Genomic DNA, 13,682 nt, shown 5'->3' on the forward strand with positions numbered 1-13,682 from the left:
TCCTTGGCATCAAGCTATATTTTGCTTTGATAACTTCAATTAATATCTGTGAAGCATGAGTAACTCTATGAGAAAGAGTCTGTTCTCCCTTCTTAATAGATGAGATGCTCTTCAGGTTCTTTAAAGATATTGCATTATTTTTTTCTTTGGAAGTTATCTGAATTTAGAGCCTCAAAAGGATGCATTTCAATAGTGGTAACTCCACATTGAATCATCTGAAATGTTCTCAGCACGGGGAGATGTACTCTTGCCCTCTTGTATCTAAAGAAGTTCCAAAAAGCAGAACAATTCAAGTTGGACACTAAAGGGCTAGAAGCCAAAATTTGACACTGATTTGATGTCAGTGCTTTGCTGACTTCTCCTGCAGTCAATTGCAGAATCAAACACATTAATCAGATCAATTCGTGCACATCTGTTTTTCAAAAAACAGATGTTGATAGGATAAAAAAGATAAGTAACACATCTTATCCCAACTGGTGTAAACTAGGAGGCAAATAATTCAAGGTGCCTGGATTAGATGCCCATGGCCATGAGAGAAGAATGGTAGAAGTGGCTGCATATTTCACAAGATATCTATTATAGGGCTCACTATTTTATTAATGCATTCTTCCCAATCTCCCCAGCTTCAGTAACTTACTGGCAGCAAAAAGGGCATTCAGTTTTTTGAAACTCTTGGCAAGAGCTCATCACCTCTTCTCATATCCTACAATGGCAAAAGCAGAAAGTCCATTGTAAACTCCATTTCTTCTCAGTACATCTGATAATTCCTCTTTAAGCCTCTTTATCGGGGCAGGCTCTAATTTATTCACAAGTAACAGCAGATTAGCAGGAATTGGAATAAAGTGGATTTCTGTGAATAAAAGTCAGAAGGACTCTACTCCTGTGAAACAGGCAAAACACTGTGGGCTTAACGCCTCCTGAAGATGAACTGAGGAATTGGTTTCGAGGCCACAGTTGTCACTTGCAATATCAATCAGGCTTTACCTTCCCCACGGTCTGAGTGTAGCACAGTCGGTGAATAAAATGGGAAAGAGAGAAACTACAGGAGAAAATATAGAGATTTCCCAAAGAAACACCTCTTCGGCTTCTCTCATTCTCGCCCTAGGAGTCAGACGTTGTAACCCTGCTGCCATATTCTTGCGGTTTGTTGAGTGGAAAATGCACATGTGTTCAGAGAGCTGTACTGTTAGAGGCTCCATCCGAAACGAAATGGAACATCTGTAGGACAAGGCAGAGGTGTCAAGTGAAGTGTGTACACCTCGAGCGAATGATACGGCGCTGTGTTGACAAAGCCTTCTGTTGGAGCTGGGTTTTCTCAGCACAGCAGCAGGCAGCTCAGCTTTTCCCAGACAGGGATGCTTCTCTGAGATTTCTCCAGCTTGCCTGCCCTTGCTTGAGAAGCAGGGGGCTTCAGAAGTAAGTCCCTGCAGGCACACTGCAGTAGCACATTGCAAAATCTCACCTTTTGGGGATAGTTTGTTAGCACTGTGTCACTGGAGCAGCTTGCAAATGGAATTTTATTACTCTTCGGTCCTTCCTTTTCTTGGAAAAAGCCATGCAGGGATAACCTTGGTGCTGCAGCCATGACTCCTGTGCTGAAAGGCACCAGTACCTGCAGCAAGGGATGTGCGTCCAGAGCTTCTGGAATGACACAGCAGTTGTGCTCAAAAGCCAAAAAGCTTCTTGTGCATGCGATACGGAAGTTCCTAAGAGGCTGCTTTTCCAACTGAAACGTATACAGACTCACACGCATCTCTTTTACTTGCCAGAACAGAGAAGGTGCAATTGCAGAGCTAAGAACACACTTGTTAAATGTCAGTTTTACAAGAAAAGAAAGAGCAAGCTAGCATATGGGTAGTATTTCATCTCCAGAAACCTGTGCTTGAGATGATCTCAGCATCAAAGACGAGCTCTGAACTTCCCCATATTCTGGGAATGCCCTGATCCAGAGTTTGGCTCCAGTCGTTGTGTAAGCAAGAGCCATGTGCTAAGCTCAAATCCAGACTGGAGTCTTCCCAAAATCTGAGGAAGTTCAGATGCAGGGTTTTGGCTTTAGCCCACGTCTAATTCAAACCAAATTGTCATCGAGATTCCAAGTGGAAATGAGTCAGGCAGCCCCATCTCAGCAGCTGATGAGATGTCCGCACTGCATAATCACCGCACGCAGTTTGGCAGCCAGCGAGCGCCCAGCCTGGGAGCAGAGCACGGCTGCACCTGCAGCTCACAGAGCTCCTCTGCTCCCCAGGGCCACTCCTGCTCAGCACCCACCTCCTGGCAGGGCACAGCCTGGTCCTCTGCAACACCTGGACCTCATCCAGAAGGTGAGCAATGAGCTGTACAATGTACAGATGAGGACTCCGTGAAATACAACGACCTCCAATTTGGCATGGATGCTCAGAGCCAGGCACGGATGCTGACTGCTGTGCATCCCCATTCCTCATTGGCTCTGCTTTCTTGCTGCTGGGAGTCCCCAGTCAGGAGCTGCCGTCCCTTGGGATACATCTATATTGCAGTCCAGACTCCCCTGCGTGGCAGCAGGGAGCTTCATCGTGCCATTCCCCAAGCAGATGGCTGAGGGGCCTGCCCTGTCCTGTGGTCACACTCACTGTGGTGGTGGCCCCAGTAGACTTACTGTGGGAATCTCTTCATCAGAAAGTGGCTTTGCATCAAACCTGGAACAAGCACTTAAAGGGTTGTTTCCATCATCCTTGTTTAGATTTCAAGAAAGCTTTCCTCAATGCAGCACAGAGCTCACAAAGAATTTCTCATCCCATTCTCCACGTGCTTTGAAATGGCAATGGTCAGTTTTGCCATTCTCACACAGCTCCAGTAGAAATCTCTCGCTCTTGTTACTAGCAATATTTATATCAGCTCTCTATGTAACACAGTCAGACCTTTGCTGTGCTAAGTGTTTTACAAACATGCAGGAATGCAATTTTACAAGCTATTCACTCTGGTGTCCAGAGCTGCAGTGGTGACAAACTTGAGCAGGGCTGCTTCCTCCCAGCAGCAGAGAGAGCTCAGGGAAGAGATGACCACTTCTCCTCTATCTCAGTCTCTGGGATGGAAGCACACATGAGCTCAATGGAGAAGTTTAAAGATGAAAAGATCTCTCTTTTCTATGCATTTCACCCCAATGCTTTAAAAAATCTCGTTGCATCTTTAACATTGTTGCTCCCTTTGCACAGTACTCAGAAGATCATGTACTGTTAGGGGAGGCAGAGTGGCAAGTGTGCGCCATGAAGTTGGTGCTGGGTTCTATTTGTGCACAGCACCATCCTGGAGGAGTGGAGGAACAATTACTTTAATGCAACTGAAAAAGCAGCATAGTTTCCTTGCACAACTCTGACCAAAGGCACAGCTGTGCTCTTCTCTCTGAGCCTGTAGCTCAACTGGGGCAGAGAAACCCCAGTCTAGAGGGCGTGAGACGTGCAAAAGCCTGGAATGACCTACAGACAGAGGATGAAATATTTGCGTTTCTTTCAGTGCTTTGCCTCCCAGGAAAGAGTTAATGAAAAGTATCTAGACATAGCGTGGTGTTTCTTATGGAATCACGTGTTGTGAGAATAATGCAAGCGAACAGCTTTCGCAATGATGCTGAGGTCATTCGACCACAAGCCTGCAGCTCTATTATTTGCAAGGCAGAGATTCTGGGACAGAGTTGTGGGCAAAAGTTCTCATTCGTGGGAATCCTGTCAAATCTCTACAGGCCTTAGAGACACCTGGAAGGAGATAAGCATGGCAGTTACTTGCTAAAAGAAGGGGCACTTTTGTTCTCTCCTTTCAGCCACCCCCACCCCGTAGCATTTCAGCAGCCTGTTGTGGTTTTGTCCCACGTGATGCCTCCAAGAGAGACAAAGAAGTGCAACATCCTATCGGAGTGAATCACATAACTTGGAAATGACCTGATTCACACGTTTTCCATTTTCCATAACTGATGTGAGCCTTAAAAGAAGGAATAATAGGTTCTGATGCTTAGTCTACAAGCTGTTGGAGCCTGTGCTCCATTTTCCAGCTCAAGTTAGAACACAGGAAAATACTGTCTTTGTTAATGAAGAGCCTTCTTGTCAGACATGGCCAAATGCCTGCACAGGGCCTGCCCAAAGACCTCGGAGGCTCAAAAGAGCAAACAGCAGCACTGATACCAGTGTGGCACCAGGATGTGCTCAGGCAGCCCTGGTTGCCACGTAATGAGCAGAACACGTTGTGGTCTAAGTAAAGAAATCTCTCTCAGAATAAATAGATAAAAGCAATAAAACTACATATTTCTATATCTAACAGCAAAAAGAGAAATCTAATTGATTTTTAACTGCATCAAGAAATCTCCCTGGCTGTGGCACTGAAAGCAGAGTGCTGCAACTTGTGCCTGACAAATTGAGGACCGAACACTGCTCTTTGTAAACAGCTGAATTCTTAATGACTAAAAGCAGGACTCAGGCCCCCTGTAACTAAAATAAAGTTGCACAAGAACCTCATTAGAGGAGTTAGCCTGACGCAGGAAGCGGACACAAGATCTGGAGAACACGCAGCATGTATGCGAGCCACTGCCTTTGTTTATCTTGGTTTCAGTGGTTCACTTTATGTTCCACTTGGAATGATATATGTATATTTTATACATACAGAAAATATAATTTTCCAAACGATCTGGAGCACCACGATGGCATCTGTCCAGCATGCCAGTGTCTGACAGGCTTCTCCTTTCGTGGTTTCTTGCAGTCAATGACACATGGGTGGGCAATGGAAAAGAGGACCGGGGGGGGGGGAGGGAGGGATGGCAAGCAGAAAACAGCATATCCTTCCACTCCCAACTTAATTCGTTCATTCTACATTTGTTATTATTATGTAAATTCATTTCGGGCTCTCAAGGTTGTTGGTACTGATTTAGTGACAGCCCTGCCTTCCTTCTGCGGAAAAGCCAGAAGGTTGGTTCTGAGCTCTTTATTTTGATTTTATTATTATTATTTTGCCCTAAAAGACTCTTTTTCTAGGGCACATACCACGTTTTGGAGCAGTAACAGTTCCAGATGTGCTTGAGATAAAAACCCAGGCCTAAATTAGTCTGAAACTCAAAGAATTTGAGATGTCACTTTACAACCTGTCTCTGAAGGGTCTTTTCACCCCAAAAGGAGAAGTTGTTTACCAGATTCACTTCTGCCTGATCAATCTCTTAGTCTTAGAGTTGACCCAGGTCAATATGGATAATAAAGTCAGCAGACGCTTGCTACAGCCAAGCTTGGACCCCCATCTAGCTGAATAGACAAGAGCTGGACAGGGAGAGGTTAAAGGATTAAGGAGGTTAAAGGGTTTGTCCTGTCCTAAGGGGAAATGGGTACAATCAAAAAGACATTAATGTCTTGGGTATTATGACCTACAGCCCAGTGGTCTCAGTGTGCTCTTTCCGACCCAAACAGTCATCTTACATCACTGGCAGCCAGAACATCCCAGTGGATCCCATCTCTCCCAGGGCACCACTGTAAATAACCCTCAGTTTGTACTGAAACACAGACATTGCAGGGGTAAGACTGAGGTCAGAACGTGGGCCACATTTTCAATATTACCCTAAACTGGACATTTGTATTTTGAAGGACAAGAGAGTACAAGCCCTCTGTTCTGAAATACGTGGCCCTTTCTGCTTTAAAATCAGGAGTTCTTGTGTTGATGAATTCTTAGATCTTTGCTACACCCATGATTTACATATTCCCATACTAGAGGAAAAAAAAACTAAAGAAAGATTAATTCATTTAAGAAAATAAAGCACTCAATAAAGGCATGAATGAAGGAGGCACAGCATTGCTTGTAGATGATTAAGTCTATATTTAATTTGCGGTGGTGTACACAGCCCCAAAAATAATACCTACTGCCTCCCACAGAGAGGGAGGAAAGATGTGTGGTCTGCACCCTGACCAGCAGGGGATGGGTTCCCACAGCATCCAATGCAGTTCTGTGCAAGGAAGAGCAGATCCAGTGGCTGCCTCTTCTCTGAGGTGAGGGTGCAAAATTTGTGTCAATTAACCCTTCCTGCAGGGCCATACAGCTAGGAGTGGCAGATGTGTTCTGGGATGGGAAATGATGAGATGGAATCAACAGCGGAAAGCAATTGTGTTGGCATCTGATGGGTTAAGTTTAGGTGTAGCTCGTCACAGCCATGAGCCCCATGGTTTGAGGACAAGGATCATTCACTCAGTGCAGCACACAAAGCACCACTGAACTTCATGCCATCCTCCAGGCAAGCCCTGGGGACCTATGGTCTCAACAGCTAGTTAACAACTAGTTAAAGGGAACAATGCAACTCCAACTTCCCCTTGAGAACTGTGTTAAATGCGGACAAATGACCCAGCAACACGTTCAGAGACATGGGATACCACCAAGAAGGGGTGGTTGTGCGTCCTTCCTGCTCTGACAGACTGCGGTGAGTGTGGCTCTGGGGGCTTATATTTTCATTCCAGGTATTTGTGTTTACTTTTTATTTGCTCTTTAAGTCACTTGGGGAGCCTTTTGTGGGGCTGAAATAACATCACATCAGACCTTCTCACGGTTATCCAATTTCCCAGGAGTCAAAACATGGTGGAAAGACCAGATCTCACATTATTTTTGGCCACACAAATTGCACCCAGGGGAAGGAAGAGTAGAAGACCATTAAAAAACATAATCATAAATAAAGGAATATTGAGGTTTGGGGGAGTTTCTGTGGAGCCTGAACACAGGTTAAGGATCAGTGGTTGATTACAATTACTTTCCTGGTTCCATACATCCTACCTGCTGTCCTTCAGGCACTGTATTGTGAGGCTAAGATCACCCTTCACCTTAACATAAAACCATGCCAACACAAAGCCAAATCCCACTTACACGTTAACCCATGTGAAGCTGTGCATCACTGGGTGGCTCAAGGATATGTCCCAGCTGTTAGAAAAACACAGCCTCACAGCTGATCCCATCATTCCATTATTCACACACGAACAGATGAACCACGCAGAGCAGTGCTCAGCATAACATCACTAGCAGAACGTGTTCTCTCCTAAAGAGAAGTGAACTGCCACACTGGGTACATCCAGAGGACATCTCATCTAATAATCTTATACCTACAGCCTGAGGGATATCTTTCTGCACCCAAGCTAGCGTCCTTCTAAGTGTAGTTGGGGTGCAATGCATCCCACTAGGCTTTAGATATCTGCTGGTGATATAATTGCCCTGGGCACAGTAGGAGGGAGAAAGATGGATATTTCCAGGGTTTTTATTTCTAAGGGAGGTCAAAAGAATTATTCTTCAACAGTACTCTCCTTTGCCCACTATCAACAAAATCCCACCAGCTGCCTAGCTCAGGTGTCACATCTACACAGAAGCTTACTTAGGTTGCTCAAACAGAGATACTTAAAGCAGCGAGAGATATTTCCCACGCTATATGGCAGAGCAGACAACATGCTTAAAACCATGGTTAGCTTGCAGTGTTGCCATACCCCAAGCAGCCCATCCCTTTCTGCTCCCTCCTGGCTCAGAGGAGGGCTTCCTAGTCTTTCACAGGTGCAGCAGTTCCCCTCGGGGGGACCCAGTTGGTACATGAGGGCTGGGAGAAACACACGCACAGCCTGGTTCCTCTTTTCCACATCCCTGTTAGGAGCTCACAGAGCACAGCACTGTCCTCTAAATACAGCAGTGCTATTTTGGACAAGCCATGTGCCCTGGGAGGCAGCTCCTGCCACATCCTGCTTTCACACAGCATTCAGCATGGATGGAAGCACTCTTCATTCATGTCCAATTCCCACTTGGAGCAAGGATAATCATGAAATACTCTCTCTGGCTTCTGTTCTCATTCTAAAAGGCCTTGCTTCACACCAGGAACTTACTTTCAGCATCCTGAGCTTCATTAACATTGTTTACACCACAAAAGCACATTGGAAGGTGTTAATTGAGTAACGTATTTCCACTAAAAGCATATGTGCAGGGAAGATGTGATGAAACCCTATGGCTGACAGGACTGCTGAAGAGCAATTTTAATGTGGATCTCTAGGAAAAGCCCTTACTTGTTCATCCTAGCTTAAAAGGAGAGCTGCAACGATTTTTAACTTCTGCTAAAAGAAAAGAGATTCAGCTTACCTTGTTTCCAATCCTTTCCTTTCAGGCATTTTTTGCTGGATAAACACAAAAGGTGAGGCTGTAAGATGCTTCTGCATTTCAGGTGAATTCGCAGCTGCCTGAACCCCAAAATAAACAGGACAGAGGATGTAAGACAATACAAATCACAGCAATGACAGCAGAGCAGCAAGGTCCTAAGCTACAGCAAGCAAGAGTTTGCTCAAATGCAACAACTGCAGACAAAGAAATAAAGGAAAAAAGCTGTTCACCTTCAGAAAGTCTCAGACATACAGGAATCTCCAAATTACTCTTACTTCCACTGCTAACCCTTAAATGTGATCTGGAAAAGGGTAGATCCTGGCTCCACACCTTCTGATCACTCAGGGGCATTGCATGCATACACCTGAGCTCCCCTGGGTTGGCCCTGCCTTCCCACCAGGTGCTCAATCACTGTTCCAGACTGTGACTCAGCATTTCCACTATAGATGGTTTCCAAGTAATGGGCAGTAAAAGGGCTCAAATCTGACAGTAAACATTAAGGGCCATGTGCATAGATCCACTGCACTAGAGAAGAGGGTAGGAAAGCAGAGGCTGAAGCAAAACTAAGCACTTTAGGCAGTCATGTCCCCAAATGTCTCTTAAAGTGGAAAAGTTGGAGCAGCGATAGGTGATAGAAGAGGCAAGTGGGGGAAAAAAGAAAAAAAGAGAGCTATTATAACATTTAAAAAAAAAAGTCATGAAGATACTAGAATTAAAAACATTTGTGATTTAGGTGCTCTTACAGAAAGTGAGTAGGAAATTTTTAAAAGCACAAGGAAGTAAATATGAAGAGATTGATGACATGGGCTTGGAGGAAATCATAGCAGGGAAAGGAAGGTGGGGGTGTTTCAGCCAAGCTGCAGCTTGGAATCAAAGGCCATTAATGGCAAAGACCTTTCAGTTTTAAATTGTTCCTTTTCTGAGAGATGCCACTAAATTCTGTGACAATCAGCCAGCTCCAAACTTTCAGTCTTAGCATTTCAGCTCTTAGGGGGCTCTCACTCAGTTTTGCCCTTGGGTTTTGTAAGCAAGGTGGCAACTGAGGCTGCTCACTTGGAAGGCACTTTTTCAGGACATGAACTGAAGCCATAACTTGCTTCCTGTCAGCCCACTGAGGAGACATCTTCTAATGGCTTTTGACCTCTAATGACCTGTGGCACAGCCAAGATGAGGACTGAGAAGAGGTCTGGCTGGTGGTTGGATCATGCTGTGAAGCCTGCACACTCTCACTTCTTCATGTTGTGACATTCTGAGCCACTTTTTACAACACTGCCATAAGAAACAAAAAGCAAAAGCACCACAGAAGCTAAAAAATATCTCAAAAGCTGCTACTGATGGGCAGCAATGTGCTCTGTCCTCATGAGACAAAGCCGTGCCATGCCGATGAGCGATGTGATGGAGGCAAACCTGGGGTGAAACTGCTGCAGTTGAGAACCTGGGTGATTTCAGTTAAAAGGAAATCGGGACCAAAAGGGAATCAGAAAATGCCTATCCATCTGTTGTATTAATAACTGGTTAACAATATGTTCTAAGTAAGATGAGAAAAGGAAGGGGTCCTACTAAGAAATACACAGAAGTCTGATCTGCCTTTCATACCTAATGAAAAAGATTGCCTTCTTTAAACTACAAAGGTATGTGTGTGACACAGCCTCATTCAGCACAATCAGGTTATGAATGTAAGTGTGAATAATCATCCAAGTCATGCTGACATTACCTTGATTATATTCTTTACGTGCAGAAATGATTGTTTCATGGCCCCATTCAAACTACGAATACACCCAAGGCAAATAACTATTAGCTTAGTTATATTCCTAGCAAAAAATAGAAAATAGTTTGGTCTCTTCCCTGGTAACTGAAACAAGTATTTCCATGGGCAAGAGAACTAATGAATTTTGGCTTCTCAAGATTTCTGCCATGCGACTTCCTGACTTACTTGAAATCTAGGAGAGCTGCAGCATTGATGCTTTCCTCATTAAGTGTGTATGTGAGGAAGAAAAGAGTTTTAGAGTGCTTTAAACATAGGAGATAATCCTTTGGTTAGCTGTCAGGGATAGAAACCTTCACTAAGGAGAGGAGTTTCAGTTGTCTAGGATTAAGACTGAGCCAAGATCGAGGCTCTTGACATCAGCATAGGCACTATGAATTTTTTTTCCTTCCTCTACTTTCTCCCCACACTACTACAAAAACTATATGAACTTGAATCCTTTTAGGCCTCTACTGTTTTAGTCAGTTCCAATACACCAAAAAGTTCAAAAGTCATTAAAGATGGCTGACAAACAGACAGTAGTACAGAGCTAAGATTGCATAAGCTTCATATCCTTAGGGATGTAGGCAGCAAATAAGCCTGATGTTTTCAGACACATCTGGAGGGAGCTGGATTCCCTTTTCCTAGAGAAATAAGCCCTTAACTCACTTTAATGACTCTAGAGATTCCAGTTGGAACACAGCAGCCATTGTGTTGCACAGCAGTGACACACCTGCCCCTCCATTTGCCCATTGCATTGGCACCAAAAATGGAAATTCTTCACGTCAGCCTCTTGTGTCATTACACACTCAGCACAGCAGCAAAGTGTTAGCAATGCCTTCTCAGATCTGCGGATCAAAGCCGAAGGTCAGCGCGGTCAGCGAGCAGCCTTGGTTACCACCACACCCAGCCCAAGCATTCTTCCTTCTCCTCTGCTGACAGCCAGGGCTGACTCCCCGCATGTGACTCCCCAACCATCCCTTCCCCACCACAGGTTTCTGGTCTTGCACAACCGAGGCTACAAATTGCATGGGCAAATTTGTCACACTGCAGGCCGAGAGTGCCAGGCTGCATTTCCCCTTTTCCCCATCCTCTCTCTGCCTCTCCCCCCAGCACACACGCACCCACCCCGCTCCACGTTGGTTCCAGCAGTTTTCCTGTGGTCTGTGTCCTCCACAGCTGCACAGAAAGCGTGCTAGAAGAAACTCTGCAAAGTTAAGGAGGTGAAGGATACCCTCCTAGACTTGCTACAAGCAAAGAAACACAAATGCATTTCTCCAGGAGATCTTGAAAACTGGGATGAGATTATCCATAATTTAAAGAAAAAAGAAACTGGGTGAGAAGCAAATAGCTCTTTGGAAAATCCTCAAAATGCAATGGATATCAACAGAATGTTTCTACCACTCTCAGGAAGTACTGCCAGCCCACATCTTTCTGCTAACTCCTAATGGGTCCATTAACTACTCCTAAATAATGATGGAAACCATATGGGTGCACAGGTGGTCTCTCAATAAATACCAAATGAATTCAGTATGATCACCATTAACACAATTAATACCCAGCCAATCTACAATGATGGAACTATTAAAATTAAGCGCTACTATATTTCCTCAGTCCCATGGCAATTCTGCAATGGAAACAAACAAAAGCTTAGAATTAACTTTTTTTTTTATTGCAGTTATTTGATTTTATTTACTTACAGGCAGGTTTCAGGCTTATGTGTACTCTGTGGTGTCTTTGCTCTGCTCTGTGCATCTGGAGGTATTTTGACACTGAGAATAAATAATTTGGAGAAAAAATAATTAAAAACATCTAATTAAAACAAATGTTTTTTACTTTGGGGGGGGGGGGGGTTAAATGTATGAATCTGGGTGTGGAAGCTCCCTACTTTCTACAGAAGGCTGTAAACTTGAGCAATGAATATGAGATTGCCACAGCTGCTCTTTTTATCATCTACACCACAAGTTCATCCCTGCTCCCTGATGGAACTATTAGCATGGTTGGGGTTTCATTTTAATTTTTTTTAGATCAGTACTGTTCCAGCATATGTGGTGGTCTATCCAGTTGTCAAAGGAAGAGGAACACATTCAGAAGTGACCTTCTGTAATAAAATGCCTGACATCACCTCAGCTTCAGCCCACATGGTTGATAAGATATTTTGGCTTTCCAACCAGAAAGAATTAAGTTTTTAGTTTGTAGAACCAGACCAGCGATCTAGGTTCAGGTTCAGTTTCCATTTCATGTTTCCCTTGAAATCAATAGCAAAGCTCCCCTGAGGTGCATGAAGCAGTATCAGTTCCAAAGTCTGTGTGGTCGAGTGCAGGTCAAATTGAAGGTCCTGGCTTTTATCCATCTTCTCAGCAGATGAAAAAGGGGTGCTTTAAATTTTGCATAACATTGTCCATTTTGCTCCAGAGACTATTTAATATGAATCACTGCAGTCTTGACTGCGAGAGATTTGGAGACAAGGATTTGGGACCCTTTAAGCCCTAACAAAGTTGGTCCTGCTCTGCAGGGCACTGGGGTCAGAGGGACATTGTTGATGCAGCAGAAACTGAGTATGGCAAAAGCATTACTTGAAATCAGTGCATTTCACCACTGGGGCTTTGGTTGGAAAACTCATGTCTCATCAGTTTCACAGGGTACTTGCTTGGATTAATGGCAGTTTCAGGCTTGTTGCAGCTCATGCCAAGTTAAGGGAGAGATTTCTCAATGCATGGGTACAAACTATGTTCTGAAAAGCACAGAAGACTCCTCGTTGAGACTGCAGTGAATGAGACGCATCCTTTATTTTATGGCTGGAGAGATCCCAGTGCATCTTGAGTTTCAGGACAAACTTTTAGATCTGCTCCTTTCTGAAGCAGGATGTCAGCCTCCAGCTGTCCCTGTAGTCATTGATTTTCGCAGCTTCTCAGATTGAACCTATCTGGCAAAACCAAAAAGACTCATGCAGCCTGGAACTACCCATGATTATATTGTTTCATATCATTTGTGTCCTCAAACAATCCACTTGTTTCTATCCATGACACCATCTTTATAAATACCCTACTGAGGACAATCTGTGTGAGGTTTGGGTGAAGTTGCATTTGAAAGTCCCCTAAGCTGTGGTTCTATGAAATATGCTGCATGTGGAGCATGAAGCTCATTTCACAATTCCTTGCTAACTTTTCGTATGAGCTGCCCTGCACATACATTGCTCTGAAGTGTTTCTGATTATCTCCAAGTATCAATGCTCTTGAATAGAAGTCTGTGTTCCTAATTTTTAATAACGTAATTTTGCAGGGTGCTAAGGTAAACAGGGACAATGCACTCTTGTTTCAGAACTCAAATGCCCATGAAGTTATTCATCAATCTCTTTTTCATTTAAATTCACGCTTTACCTTAATTTGTGTTTCAAATGCAGATGAGGCCTTAATTAAATAAAAATTCAGCAGATGGTTTCACATTCTCTGTTCAATTTACATTTCTTGTACCTTTCTAAATGCTGGACTTTATCTCCAGATCCAGAAGTATTACCATTAGACCTCTTCTTTTAAACAAATACGTAATAATTGGTAGGCTGAAGCGGGCTACACAGGAATAAATTAAATATTGATTACCAAATCTTAAGAGCCTCAAGTTTGTGCGTACATTTGGAATAAATATCCAAAATCTTGCATGAACCTTCAGAAATGAATCAGAATTCACGTACGTACCACAGGTTTCATTTTCTTTCAGTTTAACAACAACAAAGAGTTGACAAGAGGAGGCAACCTTTTCTCTTACATTTTGTGACATCGTTATCCCATCACCCAGGGGTCTGAAAGGTTAATTTCACACACACACACAC

The 13,682-nt window shown here is 43.8% G+C and overlaps 1 long non-coding RNA gene across 1 annotated transcript; it reads right to left on the minus strand.

Moving 5' to 3' along the window:
* Positions 1–805: 805 nt before the first annotated feature.
* On the minus strand, positions 806–11,638 carry LOC149915599 (uncharacterized). The gene is made up of 4 exons (XR_016471986.1): positions 10,982–11,638; positions 10,523–10,701; positions 8,092–8,189; positions 806–3,722 (listed from the first exon to the last, which is right to left on the minus strand). It is a non-coding gene; the product is annotated as an uncharacterized LOC149915599 (long non-coding RNA).
* Positions 11,639–13,682: the final 2,044 nt, after the last annotated feature.

Source organism: Phasianus colchicus, chromosome 17, assembly GCF_987193195.1.
Source record: "Phasianus colchicus chromosome 17, bPhaCol1.hap1.1, whole genome shotgun sequence".
Taxonomy (NCBI): Eukaryota; Metazoa; Chordata; class Aves; order Galliformes; family Phasianidae; genus Phasianus; species Phasianus colchicus.